The 18,776-nt window shown below is 37.3% G+C and overlaps 1 long non-coding RNA gene across 5 annotated transcripts in view; it reads left to right on the top strand.

Moving 5' to 3' along the window:
* The window catches only part of LOC137210516 (uncharacterized), a 122,360-nt gene that overhangs the window by 78,348 nt on the left and 25,236 nt on the right, over positions 1-18,776 (top strand). Inside the window, exons 4-7 of one of the 5 annotated variants that reach the window (XR_010936592.1) lie at positions 1,666-1,689; positions 3,046-3,265; positions 4,297-4,499; positions 6,500-6,820. The exons of 1 other annotated variant lie outside the window; for it this stretch is intronic. This is a non-coding gene — a long non-coding RNA (uncharacterized lncRNA). Of the gene's footprint in view, positions 1-1,665; positions 1,690-3,045; positions 3,266-4,296; positions 4,500-6,499; positions 6,821-18,262; positions 18,335-18,776 lie in introns of all 5 variants that reach the window. 3 more of the 5 variants (XR_010936593.1, XR_010936594.1, XR_010936591.1) reach the window with 3 other exon arrangements.

Raw genomic sequence — 18,776 nt, 5'->3', positions numbered from 1 at the left:
GTAGTGAAATTTAAGAACTTTTTTTATTATATTGAGTTATCCCCTCCTCCCATCTATGAACATGGTATATTTCTTTTTATATTTCTGTGTTCTAAAAATAGCTTTCAATAAAATTAAGTCTTTGTTCCTTAACTTTTTGCAAATCATCTTTTAAAATATCTATTTCATTGTATTTTTTATATTATTAATAATATATATTTTTAATATATATTTTAAGTTATGCTTTAAATTTGTAGCTGGTGTATATTAACACATGAATTTTTAAATATTATATTCAGGCACTTTGATAAGCATTCTCATATTTTGTTGGTATATTCTTTGGGTTTCCATGTAGACAATCATATCATTTGTTAATAGTGACATTTTAGTTTTTTTCCATATTTGTTGTAACTCTTGTCTTACAAACTATATAGGACCTCCAGTACCTATGGCTACTAAGCACCAGAAATGTAGGTAGTATGAGTGAGCAACTGAATTTTTAACTTAATTTTATTAAGTTTAAATAGTAATTTGTGGCTAATAGATACTGTATTGGACTGTGTAGTCTATCAGTAGTATTTTTATTGTCTTTTTTTTAACAAAAAGTTGTTCATCATTTAACAAAGAAGTTATCCGTTTATTATTTTTACATTTTTAAGATTAATTTACATGTTTAACAATTTCTTTGATCAACATTTCTTCTTCCATTTCATAACTTATATCTATAATCTTTCTTTCCTTATTTAAGTAAGTACATCTTTTAGAATGTACATTAGTAAATGTTTGTTGGTGGTAAACTCAGTTTTTCTTTTTGTAAATGTCTTTATTAAAATAATGACCTTGAAAAAGAATTTTTGTAACACCATTAGTTCATAATTATGTCTCCCAATATTTTGAAGATATTGCTCTAAGGACTTTTGACTTCCATTGAAGCTGTTCAGAAGTATACTGTTTGTTAGACTAAATTTTCTTTATTATAGTTCTGTTTTTTTCCTCTGGGTGACTTTCAGATACTTCCTTTATTGTGGGTGTTCTGAAGTTTTACATATAGATTTTCCTGTGATTATTATGGTTCTGTCTATCATAATTCTCATAAGGCTCTCATGTTCATAAGACTCAGCAATTCTCAGCCCGATTTTCAATTATTCCACTATTGCCTCTCTGTATTATTTTCTCAAGGACTACAATTAAATGCAGTTTGACCTTCTTGTGTTTATTCTGTCTTCAGTGATTCTTAACCTTTCTTTTATATTTTCATACCCTCATCTCTCAACTGCAAATTCTTTAGTTCTTGCTTCTAGTTCATTGTCTCTTTAGCTGTGTCTAACGTGTGATTTAATATAGCAGTTGAGCTTTTAATTTCAATAAATATTTTTTATTTAGAAAGCTTCTATTTGATTCTTAATTACAATCTGCTTGGTCATTTTTAATAACTTGTTTCTTACTAATTTTTACTGTGTTTCTTAAATTTTTTAGACTTTTATAACATCATTTTATATTTTCTATCAGCCAATTTTAATATCTCCAGGTTTTGACCGTTTTATTCTTTGTTGTTTCTCATGACTCACTCATGCAGCCTATTCTATTTATTGTTAAGTGATTTTTTTAAAAAACTGTAAGTTTTATTTTAATTACACAACTTTTGAGAATTCTGAAGGTCTAATGTAGGGTGGCTTTCTTCCACAGAAGATTTGCTTCACTGAGCCAAAGGTATGTATACCTACAACCACTTTAGTTCCTATGGAGCATCCTGCCTTAATATTCAGCATCCCTACCTTGCAGAGAATGGCTTAGATGTCTCCTGAGCCCAGAACTGCTGTTAGAATTGGGGAAGCTTGAGTTTTGTATTTGTTTCCTGGCACTATTCAGGGTTTAGCTCCCTATTCTTTTTATTCTTCCCCCACATATCTTTTCTCTTCCTTATCTTAACCTTTGGAGATTTTCTATGTTTGTTTGCTTTTGTGCTCAACTCTAATTTAAAAAAACAAGTATGTTGTAGTTATGCAGGATCAACTTGCATTGCCATAGGAGGACCATTTGGAACATCTATCCTATCCTTCTGCTAACATCAAAAGTCAGTGCATGGCCTTTATTTGATAGCAAATAGGCTTCTTCTAGAGCCCTACAGCATTTCTGGATTAGAGAGTGCTTATTATAGAGCTCCTAGCAGTGGGATTAAATTGATTGACTTTATTTTCCCTGTATTCCAGACTTTTTTGAGCTTCATAAAAATCCAATTATGTTATCAAATCATTAAACTGATTATTTTACTAAAATATGAACAAAATACTAAATTATATATGAAAAGCAGACATAGGTTTCACACTTACGGTCTTCCTTGGGAAAACGGTTTCCAAGAAGGTTGTAGATATACTTTTAAAATATTTTTCAATGTTATCCTTCTGGCCCATATTGTCTAAGATTACAGAGAAAGACAACACATGGAAAGAGTACTAAATTTGGGGTCAGAGTAATCTCACTGTAATCTCAGGTTAGACACTATGCATATGATTTTCAATGATGTAATTAACTTCTATGTACGTGTATTTCCTCATTTGTAAAATGGAGATAATTTCTATTTTACACAGTTATTATAAGAATTAAGGCCAACAAAATAGTACATGTGGAATTACATATGACAATTTCCAGTGAGGAGAGCAGAATATGCCACCCCCAAATATTTCTCTTTGACATAAAAATTATCTTGACCTGGTTATATTTAAGACACAGGAGAAGCTCTGAAAATTGAGTAGAAGTTGTCCGTTTTGTAAGCAACATGCACATTTATAAGGGAAATGTCCATTTATAAGCGTGTCTCCCTTTCTATACCAGGCAGAGAAGGATCACTAAATCTCTAGCCACTCTTATTCAATGGAAAAGGCAACTATACCCCTGTTTATTTCGCTTTGCTTGATACCCTTCCATAACTGGCTTATTCCTTCCTTTCCCAACATCTTCCTTTGTCTTGAGCTGGTATGTAAAGGTGTGGTTGGGACCATTTTGGGGAGTTACTCAGTTTTCCGTGTTATTAGACTTCTGTTTTTCTCCTGTTAATCTGTCTTTTAGTACAGGGCGTCTCAACCAAGAACCTAGAAGTGTAGAGAGAAAATTATTTTTCCTCCCCACCAGTTTGGTGACCCATGATGGGACCTGCTGAGACACCATACTCACTCCAGAGCCTGCAGATGGGATCCTGGAAGACTGGTAGAAGCTGGCAAAAAGTAAAAATTCTTACCAAAGTCAGCTCTCCCAAATCTCTCTCTCTATGCCCAGTTTAAAGGAGAAGGTAAAAATTTCTTGTCCCTTCCTTTCTAAATTTAGATTAGCAGGAAAAAATATTTGTGTGAACTAGTTTCTTGCATATAGCAACTGGTAAAGATTTTTGTTATTGCTCTTGTTTTCTCTTTCCTCCCAGAAATGGTCATTGTTTTGTCTCTGTCTTTTGTGTCCTTTGTTATAAGGAGGAGAACCATGGGCAAGATGAAATTTTCCTTTTGTCTTATTTAACGTTTTGAGAGCTTGGCTTTGTGGCAAATGAGGATATTCTCTCTGCCAGCTAAAACAGTCTGAGGGGCCAGGACATGAACTGACAAGCCGCATTCTCTTTGTCCACTAGAGCTGGCTCACAGGGGATTTGTCTTAAGGGGTCCTGGTCCATAAGGGGCCTTTGTCATCTCAGCCTTTATTGTCTCGTTAGTGCTGAAAAGTCCCATTCCAATTGTACATGCCTAGTGTCACAGATTAGCAGGACTATAAGTAGAGGCATTTCATGTTCTGGGAGACCAAAGACCCGTTTTCCCTCCCGCCTTTCTTAGCACCTGAGACAGTGAAGGTCTCTTTGCTTTCTTAGGCCAACTCTGGGAGTGAACATTTTGGATTATGGGGGCTTTATCTTCTGCACTATCTTTTGCAATGCCTTTTGTGTCCATAGTTAAGTCAATTAAAGGCTTATTGGTTTGAGTCACTACTGAGATAAATATATTGAGGATTCTACTTGTCAATGGCCAGATGAGGGATCTTTTGAACTGGAAAAACTTCTATATTTGAAAAAAGTTGTTTTGAAAAAAGTTGTAAACAACTGTCTTATTGATACCTATGGAAAGATAACATTGAAAAGAAGACACAAAAGAGTATGGCATCTAGCCTTAGGGGTTTCCTTAACAAGACAAAATTATATAAACCCCCCTTTTTCTTCCAGTTTCAAAAGATCCTACCAAATTTATAGAAGAGTTGAAAAAATCAGTGGACATTCACATTTCTACTTACAGGGGACCTTGATTGGCTGCTAAGGGGTGTTCTTTCATTATATTACTGTAGTTAACAGAAAAGCCAGATGGCCCCCTGGGGAAAACACCTCTTACAGAGGTAACAGATGAACAGAATTTCTCCCAGGCCCTCTTACACATGATCAGGAAATGGCTCAGCTGGAGGTTGATGTTAAGAAGCTGACAGAAGCAATAGCAGAGCTTTTCATCCTAAGGTGAACTGGTTGAGGTTGAATTGAACATGCAGAAAAAAAGGTAAGCATTTATACAGACTTTACAAAAGCATACCACATTAAACCCTGAAGTTCCAAAACATAGGATTCTTTTGATTTCCATCTTGGTTGGAAATCTTGTTGATATAAAAGAAGGAAATTGAAGATAATGTATTTGGATGGGCAGACCTTGATATAATTCAGCCCACAATCCAATTCCTTGAGGAATTAAAAACAACTGTCTTTGTCTTTAAAATCTTTACGAAACCAGAAATGTAGCTCTAGAAGCAATTCAAAGTCCACCTATCCTTACCAATCCCCAAATCTTCCCTATTGATCTCCAGATGCCTGCAGATATTGTAAAAGATTAGGACACTGGAAACAGAATTGTCCTGCACTTGAGAAAAAGGAAACATTTTTAAATAGTATCCCAAAAACTTCGTCTTGGAGAAAACTTGTACACTCTCTCTGTGCCTACCTTGTCTTCTGTAGGAGCTGACAGCCATTTCTTTGAAATGCAAACTGTAGGTAAATCATTCTCATCTAGAGGAAAAAAAAAAAAAAGCTATTTAGAAATTGGGCATATAAGAAATCTTAAGTGTCTTCTCCACAAATATTAGTAAAAAAGCTTCAGCCATCTGAGCAGGTAAACTTATTCCATCTGCCAGAAACACAATTTGGATCCAATTGTTTTTTGTTTTTGTTTTAAAATAAATTAGTGAGTTTTGTACCTGACTGATGGCTAAAATTTTAGAATAAAAGCTATACTATTTCTCTTTGTATCTCTCTATATGATCATGTGTGTCTACATATGTATGTTGTAGATGTGTTATTTTTCTATCTCTAGATGGTACTGTCAAAATTTGTAAAAACTCTATTGGGTTGGCGTGAAGGAAAACGCTGTATGGATTGGGTATTCCAAAACTCACAGAAATACAGAAACTAATGTTTTTCAAGTATATGTGATCTGGAATAATATTTGGTAAATGAAAGCTAGTTGAAGTGTGTTGGTTTAATTAAAACAGAAATGTCTTCAGTATTATTAGCATTAAATACAATGCAGAGGTGCAACTTTTATTCTACCTGGGTTTACTACTCAGCTAAGCTCATGTTATATCTGTTACAAAAATTGTCAGCAAGAGAAAATTATGAAACTTTCATAAAGAATCAAAATATGATTATTAATAACAAATGAAATAGTTGAAGGTAGACTAGAAGTTTATAAATAAACTTTTCAACAATGATGAGGTTTTATAAGGTATGTCTCCTTTAAAATCTTTTAAAGCTTCCAAAATCTTTTTAGTAACTTGAAACTTAAAATTTTGCTAAATTAAAGGATATAAATTCATTGAAATCTACATCATTTCTAAATAAGAAAATTTAACATTAGTACCTCTGTAATAAAAAAAGTAGATAAACCAAAAATGTTTGGGTCTATTAGTAAACATGTCTCATGCCACATTGAAAAACTGCACTATAAAAAAGGCATATACTTCTAGAAATTATGAAATGTATTCATAAATTTACCAATCTAAAGAACACTGTTGTAACAAGTCATTCACAATTGCTTACTTCTGAGTTTTCACTAGAAATTAAGGTTTCTGCAGGTTAAGAGTTCTAATGTAATTAAAACTACTAGCAATAGTAAGAGAAACCATTCCATCTTTGTATGCAAGGAAAGTAGGGTATGTTATTGGGTAACAAAGTATGAGATATGGAGATGCATTTTTGTTAAGGGAAATGAAAGAATTTTGTCTTCAAGAACAACCAGCTACTTCAGAATGGAAAAGATGAGAATAAATAACAATCTAAATGGATATTAAAAGTTCTGAAGAGAGAATCTTGTGTTGTTAAGCTGGATAAAATTGAATTGTTATAAGGATTTTTAAAATAAGCTTTAATATCAATATTATACTTATGTAAAACTTACTTAATTTTCTTTCATCTGCTAAAAGGACAAAGTTTTCTTACCAGTTGGGTAAACCTGCAGGTGCAGGAACCTCAGGATATCTCTATTAATACCTAATTGCTGGCACCATATAGGTCTAACTTTGGGAGCCCACCTGCAAGACTGCCTCCTGAAATGAGACACAACTGTTTAACTGAACTGACCTATTTCAAGACTAATACTGGTTCAATGAGATAGATATGGAGAAGTCTTTCAACTCAACTTCTGTACTATGAAATTCCTTGAAGAAATTTCAACAGCTGGGCTGGAGGTGAACAGAATACACCACCCTGAAATATGCCTCTTTGGCATATGGATTTTCTTGAGCTGGTTACTTTTAAGAAACAGCAGACACAGGAGAAGCTCTGAAAACCAGTAGAAGTTATGCTTTTGTAAGAGACATTCACATTAATAAGGTAAACCTTCTTTTATAAGGGAAGTCTCTTCCTCTGTACCAGGAAGAATGACTAAATCTCTCAAAATTCTGATCAATGGAGAAGGTAACAACTTAAATTCACATGATAACCATACCCTTGTTTACTGTGCTTTGCCTGGTAACCACATAACTGGCTTCTTTGCCCTACTCCCAACATCTTCTTTTGTCTTTAACTGGAGATGGTATTTAAGGTGGTGACTTAGGCCATTTTGGGGAGTTCCTCAGTGTTTCTGGGTATTTCCTAGGTATATCTTCCATGTATACTCAGATTTCCATGGGTCTCTCCCAGGTATACATGTTATTAAACTTCTATTTTTCTCCTATTAATCTGTCTTTCATTACAGGAGTGTCGCAGCCAAAAACCTAGAAGGGCAGAGGGAAAATTATTTTCCCTCCCCTACACATAGTGGGCACTTGGACAGTATTATTTTTTCTTTCCTTCTCATGGCATCTTTGCGCTAATATGGTTAAATGTATGATTTCAAAATATATATCTTGAATTCTCATTGATACTCATTCACTTCTAGAGAGATCTATCAGCCTTATCTCTGTATTTAAGTTGAGAGTTAATTTTTAGAAAATAGAGCAGAGTCTAACTCCTACCTATACAAATAATGGGAACTTAACTCTGATTGTACTTAAAAATATGAACAATGCTTATGTAACTTTAGTTAGGCAACATCTGGAGCTGATTTCCTAACTTTGATTAAGAGAACCAGCCTGATGAATCCCAGATGTTTAAACATGGCTGTGTTTCTTACACTCACTAGATTATGAGAGTGAATACATGGAAGGAAGGGAAACATTTATAAGAACTAGGTGTCAAAGTGGCCAAGAGGGGTTTTTGGGTGTTGGCTTAGTTGCCGGGGTGGGGGTGGGGGTCTTTCTAAATGAACATCCCCTTTAAAGTTTTATGCATGTTATTAAGACAAAGGCCCAATCTTTGATAACCTCAATAGTATGTCATAATAGCTTCACTCATATTTATTCCTGCAGAAATATATTTTTGAGCATCTAAAGTCCTGTGGTTAGAAAGATAAATAATAAACATTCCCTGCCTTTGAGTCACTCAGTTTAGTGAAGGAGTCAGGCATGTGAGCAGTAATTAGAATCAGTTACAATTGCTGTATTGAAGGACTGAGTTCAGAAAGTAAGCAGGTCTTCCAAGGAAGATAGGATAGTTTCAAAGAGAAGGAAGCACTGGGCTCAAGATTTCTATGCATTACCTCTATCAGCTGCATTTAGCTGTGCTAATATAATTTAGCTTCCATATATTTGTATGTTCCATTAGATCACGGGGCCATTTATGTGTCATAAAAATACATTAAAAACAGCGATTTCTGAAATTATACAACTATTTTGATAATCCAGTGTCACAGTGGTAAAATCATGATGATTAATCATGTGGACTTCCCATCACTTGGTAAAGCTTTTAGAAAAACAATAAATATTTTAATCTTTCTTTCCCACAAATTGTGCTTTTAAGTGAAAGAATGCCTTTGCCTTTTGCAATCTTTTTCTTACTCTAATGCACGCCCAGTGTTATGGACAGAAAAAGAAAATCAGAAATGTCCTGAGTTCAAAATTTCTTTAGAAGTTTTTCTGGGGAAAGGTGTAGTAGTTGTTTTGTGACATACTTTAGTTCTCATAAAACCTGCTCCATTTTTCCCCCCAAGGAAATACCAACTCTGGGTGAAAAGAAACAAAATGTGTACCCTATTGACAGCAATTTTGTAAAGAATTAAAATGCATTGGGGATTAAGTATAAAACATTAGCCTGATGACAGGAATAAGAAAGGCTACCTAATTCTTACACAAAGGTTTTCAGTAAAAATTAATGTCCCATCAGGCTCAAATGTACTTCAACTCCTTTCCTTACCCAGCTCTGACTAGCAATTTCTTGCTTTTTTTCTGTATTCAGTGTCTCAGTACCTCTTTATCACCCATCAAACCTGAACTCCCCATTTACTCCTGTACATTCTTCCTCTGAATTAACAAATATTGTCCACTTTGACAAATATACCAGAGAACCCATATCAATAGACCTGGGCTGTTCCCTCTTCTTGGACAGTCTCCTGAGCTTTCAGCTCTTCACCCAGCAAATGCCTACTTATCTTTCACAACCTGGTTTTAAATATCAGTTCCCCAGAAAGGACTTCCCCAGTCGTTCTAGGCTTGCTAAGATCCATTCACCACCGCATATGCCCACATAACCATATCACATGATCGTCATCACATCTGTTTGCATGCTGAGTGTCTGTCTTTCTCACCTGATTGATTGTAAGTTCCAGGAGAGCAGGAACTTTTTGTATTTATATCCATCGTTGTATTTTCAGCTCATTGCATTCATGCAGTAGATACCTGCTGAAAAGAAAACATTCAAAATCTTTGAATGTAATATTTAATTTTTTTGCTTTAATATTGAAAAAGATTGAGCATTTAATGTGATGAAGTTATGTCACAAAGGAGCTCTTTGGTCCTTACCCCAATCTCAATTTGTTCTTACTTAAGCTACTCATTCAGTAAATGGTACCACTCAGCTGCTCGAGTGGTAAGTATTGGTCATTTTGATTATCCTCTTTCCAGTTCCTTCTAACTATCCCACCACTGAATTATGCAAGATATATCTCAAAACATATTTCAAATCAATTGACTTCTCTTCGTCTGTCCTGCTACTACTATCACTGTAATATTCATGCTCTAATAATACCTTGCCTGATCTATCTAAAAGGTATGTGTTACCTTAGAGGCTTCAACACACTGGTCCCTCTGTCTGGACCAACTTTCTCATAAATGATTACATCGTGACCTTCAGGTCTCAGCTGAAACCTCACTTTTTCATGAAGATCTTCCCTCACCAATCTAACTGAGTGGGTTAATTTCTACCTTACTTGTTTTCTTCATGGTGCTCATCAGAATTTATAGTTATATAGTAAATTTTTTCTTGTTCAATGGCTACGTCAAGGGCTGGACTGTGTTATCCAGTATTTAGCCAGGTGTTGACTAGACAGCAAGATGCTTTTTCTTTTTTTTTCTGAATGAATAGAAGTTACATACATGAATTTGGTAAAGCTGTAAATATATTTTTTCAGTTTCTTAGGCACAGGGGCTGTGGCTTTTCATCACTCTTATTCTATATCTAGCATACTTCTTTATATATATATATATGTTCATATTTTTATTAAATGTATATAAATAATGTTTTAGAGTCATCCAAAGAACTTGATGTCTTATTATATAAAGGTTGTCATCTATACTCTATATTAGAAAAAAAATTCAAGATGAATTGCATATCAAAGACAGTAAAACATCAATTACCAAAATCTAACTGTATAACTTTTGTTCAGTAAGTATTAACACCTGGTGTACAAGGTGCTATTGGCCTCTCTGAACAAGACAGAAACCATCTACTCAAGCGGTTTTATTATTGTAACTGGGGTGGCCCTTGCCTCAACATTTCAGGGTTGTTACTGTTGGGTTCCAATCCATCATGGGAAAATGGGTTTGACAATGTTCTCCTTACCTATTAGGAGTAGCAGCAAATCCAAAATAACTCCCTTCCCGAGGTCCTATGGGGTTAAACACTCAGAACCAGACTCCCAATGCTGCCCTAATGAATGAGTAAGTGCCTTAGATCAGCAATCTAACGTGCAGACCCTAAGATCCCCAGGTATGCTAAGATCCATTCTCTCCTGAAGCTCCTGGGCAGGGTCACCGGGGACGTGTGAGCCCAGGGGCTAAGCAGGGTGCTCTGTTAAGGGCACTGGCAGGTGCACTGGGATGATGCCTCTTTAAAACCATTCTTATACTTCACAGGCCACAGGACAGGGTAAGGGAAGAAACATAATTTTTCTTCCACCCTTCTAGGTTCCTGACTGAGACCCTGCCCCCATAATAAAAGACAGATTAACTGGAGAAAAACCAACAGAAGTTTAGTAACATTCTTGATGGAAAAATTAATAGTTAATCAAGAAAGAAATGGAAAATTTTATATGAGACAACCTGAGGATTATAACCTGGAAAACAGTATTTCAGAAAGCTCTGAGGACTGTTTTGCCCATTAGAGGTCAAAGCAGTTGTATACATTTTGGGGACAAAGGGTTATATTTCAAATGATGTATTGACACTTTACACAATCCAGATCTACATGTACAAAGAAGCACATAGTGGGTCATGTGTCATCCTGGCCCATTAAAAGATTAAGAAGGAAGGTTATCTCCTAAGGAGTTGTAACCCTTGATGTGATTAAGAAGCAAGGAATGTTATCTCCTAAGCAGGTCTGGTTAATGCAGATGCACATGAGGCCCAAATTGGCAAAGAAATAAGTTATATTTAAAATGTTTTCATCCTGCCATAAAATAGGAATTTTATTTCGTCAACATGTATACCTCCTGTATACATGGGAGATACCCAGAAAAACTGAGTAAAACTACCAGAAATGGCCAAAGCTGCCATCTTAAATACCATCTCCAGCAAAAGACAAAAAGAAAGACATTTTGAAGGGGAGGCCAGTTATGGGAGGTTACCAGGAAAAGCTTGGTAACAAGAGTAAGGGTTGCTATGCAGATTTAAGTTGTTGCCTTCTCCACTGATAAGAATTTCTGGAGATTGAAAGTCCCCCTCCTCTTCCTGGGACAGAGAGGCAGACACCCTTACAAATGGAGATTGCCTTTATAAATGTAAATGTCCCTTACCAAAGCACAATTTCTATTCTGTTTTCAGAGATGCCCCTGTGTCTGCTCTTCCTCAAATATAATGGGCTAAAAATAATCCTGTGCTAAACAGGTATGTTTTGGAGTGGCATATTCTGTTGCTCTTCAGTAGCTTCAGAGGGTGGGTCACGATTGGGATGAGCATCTGCTAACTCCCCCAATCCTGGGGCTGCTCTTAGTTTAAACTAAGAAACATAAAAGGCTTTGTTCTGTTTTCTTTCCAAGGACAGTGGGGCCACCCAGTCACACCAATCTTCCTTATGTAAAGCAACTTTTAGTGTTTCCAAGTGCTTTTCTCTCCTGAGGGTAGGAATGATGACATGTAAATGTCCCTTACCAAAGCGCAATTTCTATTCTGTTTTCAGAGATGCCCCTGTGTCTGCTCTTCCTCAAATATAATGGGCTAAAAATAATCCTTATGCTCAAGAGGTATGTTTTGGAGTGGCATATTCTGTTGCTCTTCAGTAGCTTCAGAGGGTGGGTCACGATTGGGATGAGCATCTGCTAACTCTCCCAATCCTGGGGCTGCTCTTAGTTTAAACTAAGAAACATAAAAGGCTTTGTTCTGTTTTCTTTCCAAGGACAGTGGGGCCACCCAGTCACACCAATCTTCCTTAAGTAAAGCAACTCTTAGTGTTTCCAAGTGCTTTTCTCTCCTGAGGATAGGAATGATGACTCAGTGATTGCAGAGTGCACCCCACCTCAGCCACCCACCCAGGCTCTTTTAAAAGAGCTGGACCTCATTTTTTCCCCCTTTAAAGCATCTTTCTTGCTGAGGCAGAAAGGGAAATGTTCCCAAGTTTAATCTGTGTTAGGACAATCCAAATATAGTAATACTATGAGACAAGATTCGATGTTTTCAGATATAAGGTAATGAATGATGCATGCTGAAGGGTACCAGGATACTTCACCCCCAAATACCTCTCTGGCATATGGACTATTTTGAACTAAAGTACATTGAGAACAAGCAGGAAAAGCTCTAGAAACAAGTACAAGTTTTCCTTTTATAAAGGAAATTTACATTTTTAAAGGAAATTTCTCTTCGTAGAGATGCCTCCCTCTCCAATATCAGTAAAAGGCAACCATTCTGATTCTGGAGAAGATCACAGAAAAAGTGAGTAAGGCTATCTGTGCTGATGGGGCATGCAGACAGGCCAGATTTGCCTCCCCAGTCTCTATCACTGTAAAAATGGGAGCCTCATATCCAAGGAAAAAAGCAATACCCTCTTAAGAAAGAGGCCATACAAGGAATCCAGCCCGTTTTAAACGGATTTCTAAAGTATGGACTAAGCAGACCCTGCAGGTCTCCTTATCATACTCCTATTCTTCCGGTCAAGAAACTTCATACCAATGAATACTTATTCGTTCAGGATCTGTGAGCCATAAATGAAATAATTTAGGACATTCATCCTACAGTTCCAAACCCATACACCTTACTTAAGAACCATACCTGGAGATTATGATTACTTCACTGTATTAGATTTGAAAGATGCCTTTTTCTGTATTCCAGTAGAATAGAAATTGCGGTTGCTATTTGCCTTTGAATGGCAAGACTCCAATTCCAAAACAACAAGTCAGTACTGCTGGATGGTGCTGCCACAAGGATTTAAAAATTCCCTCACCCTCTTCAACGAGACTTTGGCTAAAGATTTATGAGGATTATACGTGGATCAAGGTTGAGTAGAGGCCTTCCCAGCCAGAGTGGAAAAAGCATCAGAAGTGACAAAAGCCCTTCTTAAGGACATTATTCCTAGGTACGGCCTTCCCTCTACTATTCAGAGTGACAATGGATCTGCTTTTGTCACAGAAATAACACAAACAGTAAATAAAGCTTTAGGTATAAAATGGAAACTTCATTCATCATGGAGACCCCAATCTACAGGAAAGGCCGAGAAGATGAATCACACCCTGAAGAAAACTCTCACCAAGCTATGGAGGAAACTCATCTAAAATGGGACAAGGTCTTGCCAATTGCTCTCCTCCATATACAGTTGGCCCCTAGAAGCAGGCTAGGATTGAGCCCTTACAAAATTATATATGGGAGACAATTCTTAGCTTCTAAGAGTAAAGAAAGAGAAACGTTTCTCATGCAGGAGGTAAAAATTAAACAGTATGTACAACAGATTGACCAACTGTTAACTGCTACTCATGAGTTTGTGTCCCAGAGGTCTCCCCCTCACCTGGAAGTTCCCTTGCATCCCTTCAAAGCAGAATACTGGGTGCTGCTGGAAATGTGGAAAGAGCAAGGACCTGAGCAGCAGCTTGAAGAGAAATGGAAGGGACCCTATGACATTCTTCTTACTACTCATGCCTCTCAAATTGTATGGAATAAAACCATGGGTACATCACACTAGAGTAAAAAGATTATCAGAGACTGACCAGCCAGGCCTGCCTATAGCCAGTGAGCAAATTCCCAAGAAGTGGACATCTCACCTTTTGGGAAACCTTAAGTATTTGTTCTGGCAAGCGAAATGAAAGTTCTGTTTTCTTATCCTTTCTCATACCTTTTACCTTTCCCCACAAAACTATAGATTCATATGCTGATTCTTTCAGTAATTCTAACTGCTGGATATGTGGTCAGCTTCCTATTTCTGGGTCTTCAGGATTGCCTTGGTGGGTTTGCCCCCTTACAGGGAATGGTGTGGAAATAACTGGCAACAAGTCTCCCCAAACCAGTTCCAGACTGGGTTTCAGACTTATTTTCCTGAAGTTCCAATTGTCACTCCTCCTACCTCTAACTGGGTCTGTTGTGCCAAAATGGCAGACAAAGAAATTGAGATCTTAATCATACAAAACTCAGATCTAGGACTTGGACCTCAAATATTTCTAATTCAGTATCCATTCCCCCAAATTTAGGCAGACTACACCCCATTTCAGCAGGAAGTAGCCAGAGCAATCATTGCCCTGTCCCTGAAAGATTTGGGGAAAGATAAAATCTAAGTGGGGATTAAAACCAAGTCTCCCTAAAACAGAGTTCCTCTGCCAAGTTTATGATTAACATCTCTATCCAAAATGATTATTCATTTTCTTGTCCAACATCTGTTCTCCTCAAGATTGAGGAGTATCAAAGAAAAAGGGAGAGTGAAACTGAGCAGGACCCTGTTGTCTCCTGGGCACAGAAGCCTGTCTGTGTCTCCTGTTTCTTGTTTGTAGGGAATAGACTCTAGCCTCCATGACCTTCCCTGAGTTCCAAAGAGCCGATTTGAACAGTTGCTAATCAGGAGGGGATGCAGAGACAAGGGAGGAGCACCAAGAAACAATAGTGCAGCCTTGGGGCAGGGTTTTGGTTCCATCTTAAGGGATAACAATATCTTTGAGCTATTTACAGAACTAAAACCCCCAACAAATGGAAGATGTCAGCGTTCTTTATTCCAGAGAAGACCACCTGAGGCCAGATTAAAGGAACCAGAGAAACTCACCAAGAGATTACCAGATTAAAGGAGTGCTGGCCCTGCACACACCCTAATCTTATCAGCAACCCTGCTCTTGAGGCATTGCTATAAAGCTCCTCATGAAATCCTCCCAGGTTGGGACACATAGTTTTGAGGAGCATGAGCCCACTGTGTCCCCCTTTGTCTGGCAAAGCAATAAAGCTATTCTTTCCTACTTCACCCAGAACTCTGTCTCCAAGATTCAATTCGGCACCAGTGCACAGAGGCCAAGTTTTTGACATCATTATCAATGGAGAAAGCACTTCTTAAATACGCATAACAAACCTTAATAAGCAATTCTTGTTTACCATGCTTTCCCTGGTCACATTCCCTTAACTGCCTCCCTTGCTCAGAAGCTGCAAACTCCTTTACCTCCGTTTAGCTTGAGATAAACCAAAGTTCTAATCACCCCTCTGAGTTACTCGTTAGGTGCTCCCATGTGTACACTCATGATACAAATATTAATAAACATGTTTGTTTTTCTCCTGTTAATCTGTCTCTGGCCAGTCTAATTTACCAGGTCCCATGCTGGAGAATCTAAGTTGGGTAGAGGAAAATTTTTTTCCTCCCCACAATGCCACAATTTGTAGAAATGTATAAATAACATGTGACATGAGTTCATGGGATGGCAAGATCACATTTACTTGAAGGAACCAGGACAATTATGGAGGAAATGGTCTTGGAAGTTCACGTTGAAAGCAGGACAAAGCTTGAACATGTGGAAAGGTAGCAGAGAAGATCAACTGAATGTAATAATACAAAGACACAGCAGGGAGAATAATACATGACTGGGGGGGAAGAAAGACCTGGAAAATTAGTGCTAGAGACAGATTATGGATATCCTTGACTGGCAAAGTAAGGAAACTTGACTTCAGCTAGAAAAACAATTTTAAGCTGGGCTGTGGTCTGCATGTAGAAATGATGGGATCAGGAGCATATTTAAATATTCTAGGAAAGAAGTTAATGAGATTTAGAGTAGAAGCAGTGGAAAAGGACAGAAGAAAGATGAACTGGATTGAAAGAGGTACAGTGACTGATGATGCTGGATGTGAGGAGAGAGCAGAGTCAAAGAAACTGCCAGTTTCTGATGAAAAGATCAGTTGACATCATAGCATGACTCACCCCAGAGATTCAAATTCTTGTTCTGCCCCAAGGAACAAGAGCTTTTGGGTGGTTGTTGTTCTTGTTTTATGTGTGTGTTTCTTTTTCTTTCTTTAATATTTTTGCCTAAAAAATTTCCAAATTTTCTCTCAGAGTTAGAACATAACTCACAAAAAACTGCTTTACCCACTCAGGGGTCTTCTATGAGCTTTCCTTTTGTCAGGTGCAAGGTTTTTTGCCCAACAACCAAGAATTTCCTTTGAAATTCTACCCTTAAGAATCATTTATCCTTTCTTTTATCAATTAGGGAAATAATAGCTCTTGACACATGACAGTTGTTATAATCTTATAAGTGAGTTTCATATACTCCTCATTTTATCCTGATCACAGCACCATGAGAAAGGCTTTGAGACTCATTCGTATGTGGGAAGCAGTGTACGTTGTTTAGCTGTTATTAAAGTTATCTGTGAAACTGGAAATAATAAAAAGCCACCTATGAGCAGCTGCAGCCCCATGGGCATACCTGGGGACATCTGTAGTTTTAAAGAACATGAGGCAAGAACTACCAGTGTGCTGTGTCAGAGCCCAGGTTCCGCAGTCAGATCTGGGCATAAGTACCTTTTCAGGCAATTGCCAGTTGCATGATCTTGGGCAAATTACCTAGCTTCTCTGGACTTTAATTTCCCTTATCTATATAATGGGGTTATAGTGATCAATCTCATTAAATGGAAAAAAAAAATGCTAGTATCAGTAACAGCTAATATGCTAAGTACCAAACATTCACTAAGAGTTTTACATGCAATATCTCAGTTCATTCTCAGAATAGCCCTGGAGTAGGTACCAGCAGGATTTCCATTTTATACATGAAAAAATTGAAGGCCTTTGAAACATTGATTTGCCTAGATTACAATGCCAGTAAAGTGCCAAATGAGGATTTAAATCTCTGTTGGCTGATATTATATTGCTGCTTTTAAATTATTATTCTATACCATCATTGTACATGTAAAGTACTTAACAGCATCCAGATGCAGTAAGGACCAAATATGTAATATTGCTGTGATGGTTATTATTCTCTTTAGTCTCAAATCAAATTACAACTTCAATGGTATAATATATGTACTCCACAAACTATTTAATGTTTAATAGAACTAAAGTTTAAGTAAAAAATGTCAAGCAGGGTAGAATCAGATGAAAGCAACTGATTTTAAAGTGCTAATAGAATATTAAGATGTAAAATGGGTTTTAAGATGGATTGGAGAGTTAAAAGATAAAAGTGATAAGGACACTGAAAAGAGAATAGGTGGAGGGAGGGAAGGACCAGAAAAGGAACATCATCATGCTAGCATTTTGCCATCTTCCCCTAATGAATTGGGAAAGCAATGGCTGCAGCAGACCTATCTGCAGGCATGGAGTCTATACCACAGACAGCGTATGATTGTACTACCACCAGGACAGTCTGTAGGCCAACCATCTTATTGTGCAGATTGATTGAGGGGATAGTGTGAATTGCACATAAGATTTGTTGGCCACAAGTACCCTGGGAAGAGGCCAGGGTAGAAGCCCTGGGAAGAAAATGGTAGAGATTCTTGCATAAAATGGCTACACCAGATTCTGTGAGAGTCTTACTAATGTGCTCCATAGCACAAGGGTCTATGAATCAGGGAGTAGCTTGGGGAAAACCATGGACTGGAGCTGCCAACATGCTGGAAAGAAACCTTAGCTTGTGAAAGGGAGAGGACTCATGTTTCTACCTGGGAAAAGTTGAAATCAATGGCAGGAAATCCTTCTGAGGACTTGAACTTGATGTCAGTAAGCAACACATGGTTCTGCATGAGGTTGGCCTCCAAGAGTAAAGATGTCATAGCCCCTTCGTGTTGTCTCAGTGAGATTGCTGATCTCAAGAGTGCCAGTAACCAGGTGAGTACTTAATGCCATTATGGTTCTGCATTAGTGCCTCATTCCCAGATTCCTAATCTGTTCAAGCACCTGCATGGGACCACATTCTGAATTAAGCTGGACCTCCAAGCTGTATCCGTATCACCTGTATAACTTGCTGATGTCTCCTGAAGTGTCTGGAGCTCATGGCCTCCCCAGGGAACGTCATATTTCTGAGCCAAACTCAAGAGAGTTGTTCTTTTCCTGCCTACTTCTGACTGACCAAGGGAAACTTTCCTACAGAAAAATGGTACCAGATGAAGACTGAACTTGAGAAAAATGATGCCAGGTGGAGCTTGAACTACATGAAATATGGTTAGTCATTTCTAAAAGTATAGCTGAATCCACACTCAGAGTTTATAATAATTATGCATACACTATGCTATTTCAACATGATTTTTAAAATAATGAAAATTAAATTACCCAGAAGATTGTAGATCTGTCTCTACGCAAGAGTTTGATTTGCATGGTAAAACAATGGTCGTGCTTTTGTTTAACTAAACTGACCAACAGTTTGATTGATTTAACTGAATGAGCCAGTTATTTTTGGGCTGAGTTGACTGTAGAAGCCATGCATGTGGGCTGTAGACATTAAGCCATGCTGGCACACATAAGCAGAGAATATGGAGTTCACCTTATATGTGTTTTAGTCAGTATTGTCCATATTCTGTGCTTTAAAGGAGCACAGAATCGCTCATGCTGAATTTCAATTAACGTGGTTCACTTTATACAAGAGGCATCTTATAATTTTGTGTCT

Source organism: Pseudorca crassidens, chromosome 17 (genome assembly GCF_039906515.1).
Source record: "Pseudorca crassidens isolate mPseCra1 chromosome 17, mPseCra1.hap1, whole genome shotgun sequence".
NCBI lineage: Eukaryota > Metazoa > Chordata > Mammalia > Artiodactyla > Delphinidae > Pseudorca > Pseudorca crassidens.
Note: the sequence above shows the minus strand (reverse complement) of the source record. Positions and strands in the feature narration are given on the sequence as shown.